We start from the raw sequence: 3048 nt of genomic DNA on the forward strand, positions 1-3048 counted from the left end.
TGCAGCCAAGGAGTCGTTTTGACACGAAGAATGCAAGGACTCCTATGTGACGCGACAGAACCGCGTGGCGCATGGAACCAAAGGGGCCACTGTCACACAGTGGAGCTTTTTCAGACCAAGGAGTTATTATGACATGAGGGAAGATGCTCAAACTCACCGGAAAGGCCACATGGTGTCAAGGAGCCATTGTGACACGAAGAATCTAAGGATTCCATTTTGGAATACAGAACTGCATGGAAGCAAGGGGCCACGGCGATAAACGGAGGAATCCTTTGTGACATGATGGAAGATGATTGAACCCATGAGAAAGGACACATGGATCCAAAGAACATTGTGACACAGTGGAGGGTTTTCAGACCAGGGACTTATTGTGACATGATGGAAGATGATGAAACCAACAGGTAAGGCCGTATGCAGCCAGGGAGCCATTGTGACACGAAGAAAGCAAGGATTCCATTGTGACATAGCAGAACCGAATGGAACTAAGGGGCCACTGTGATACAGTGGTGCTTTTTGAAACCAAGGAGACCATTGTGATATGATGGAAGATGATTGAATCTACAGGTAAGGCCACATGGAAACAAGGAGCTATGGTGATACTCTCGAGCTTTCTCAAACCAAGGAGATTATTGTGACATGATGGAAGATGATTGCACTCAGAGGTAAGGCCACATGGAGCCAAGGAGGCATTGTGACATGAAGAAAGCAAGGATTCCACTGTGGCCTAACTGAACCACATGGAACCAAGGAGCCACAGTGACACAGTGGAGGTTTTTCAGTCCAAGGAGACCATTGGGACATGATGGAAGATGATTGAACTCACAGGTTAGGCCACATACATTCAAGGAGTCGATTTGATATGAAGAAAGCAAGGACTCGTTGTGACACAACAGAACCACATGGAGCATGGAACCAAGTGGCCACTGTGACACATTGGAGCTTATTCAGACTAAGGAGTTATTGTGACATGATGGAAGATGATTGAACCAACAGGTAAGGCCACATGGAATCATGGCACCATGGTGACAATGTAGAGCTTTTTCAATTCAAGGAGGCAATTATGACATGATGTCAGATGATTGAACTCAGAGGTAAGGCCACATGGAGCCAAGGAGTCATTGTGACATGAAGAAAGCAAGGATTCCACTGTGGCCTAACAGAACCACATGGAACCAAGGAGCCACTGTGACACAGTGGAGCTTTTCCAGTCCAAGGAGTCAATTGTGACATGATGGAAGATGATTGTACTCACAGGTAAGGCCACATGGAGCCAAGTATTCTTTTTGACACGAAAAAAGCAAGGACTCCATTGTGACATGACAGAACCGCATGGAGCGTGGAACCAAGGGGCCACAGTTACACAGTGGAGCTTTTTGAGACCAAGGAGTCGTTGTGACATGAAGGAATATGCTGAAACCGACAGGCAAGGCCACATGGAGCCAAGAGCCATTGTGACATGAAGAAAGCACGGTTAACATTGCGGCATGACAGAAATGCATGGAACCAAGGGGCCACTGTGACACAATGGAGCTTTTGGAAACCAAGGAGACCATTGTGACCTGGTGGAAGATGATTGAACCAACAGGTAAGGCCACATGGAATCATGGCGCCATGGTGACACTCTGGAGCTTTCTCAAACCAAGGAGATTTTTGTGACATGATGGAAGATGATTGAACTCAGAGGTAAGGCCACATGGAGTCAAGGAGGCACTTTGACATGACGAAGGCATGGATTCCACTGTGGCCTGACTGAACCACATGGAACCAAGGAGCCACTGTGACACAGGGGAGTTTTTTCAAACTCAGGAGACGATTGTGACATGATGGAAGATGATGGAACTCACAGGTAGGGCCACATTAAAATGAGGAGCCATGGTGACACTGTAGAGCTTTGCAATCCAAGGAGACTATTATGACATGATGGCAGATGATTGAACTCAGAGGTAAGGCCACATGGAGACAAGGAGGCACTTTGACATGAAGAAAGCAAGGATTCCACTGTGGCCTGACTGAACCACATGGAACCAAGGAGCCACTGTGAAACAGGGGAGTTTTTTCAAACTCAGGAGACGATTGTGACATGATGGAAGATGATGGAACTCACAGGTAGGGCCACATTAAATGAGGAGCCATGGTGACACTGTAGAGCTTTGCAATCCAAGGAGACTATTATGACATGATGGCAGATGATTGAACTCAGAGGTAAGGCCACATGGAGACAAGGAGGCATTGTGACATGAAGAAAGCAAGGATTCCACTGTGGTCTAACAGAACCACATGGAACCAAGGAGCCACTGTGACACATTGGAGTTTTTTCAGACCAAGAAGACCATTGTGACATGATGGAAGATGATTGAACTCACAGGTAAGGCCACATTCATTCAAGGAGTCGATTTGACACGAAGAAAGCAAGGATTCCATTGTGACACAACAGAACCGCATGGCGCATGGAACCAAGAGGCCACTGTGACACATTGGAGCTTTTTCAGGCCAAGGAGTTATTGTGACATGATGGAAGAAGATTAAACCAACAGGTAAGGCCACATGGAACGGAGGAGCCATGGTGACACTCATGATGGAGCTTTTTCAATCCAAGGAGACTTTTATGACATGATGGCAGATGATTGAACTCACAGGCATGGCCATATGCAGACAAGGAGGCATTGTGACATGAAGAAAGCAAGGATTTCATTGTGGCCTAACTGAACCACTTGAAACCAAGGGGCCGGCTGCTGTGACACAGTGGAACTTTTTCAGACCAAGGAGACCATTGTGACATGATGGAAGATGATTGAACCAACAGGTAAGGCCCCATGGAATGAAGGAGCCCTGGTGACACTGTAGAGCTTTTTCAAGCCAAGGAGATTATGGTGACGTGATGGAAGATGATTGAACTCAGAGGTAAGGCCACATGGAGCCAAGGAGGCACTGTGACATGACGAAAGCAAGGATTCCATTGCGGCCTAAGAGAACATCATGGAACCATGGAACCACTGTGACACAGTGGAGTTTTTTCAAACTCAGGAGATGATTGTGACATGATGGCAG

This window comes from Anomalospiza imberbis, unplaced genomic scaffold (assembly GCF_031753505.1).
Source record: "Anomalospiza imberbis isolate Cuckoo-Finch-1a 21T00152 unplaced genomic scaffold, ASM3175350v1 scaffold_169, whole genome shotgun sequence".
In the NCBI taxonomy this organism is placed as follows: Eukaryota; Metazoa; Chordata; class Aves; order Passeriformes; family Viduidae; genus Anomalospiza; species Anomalospiza imberbis.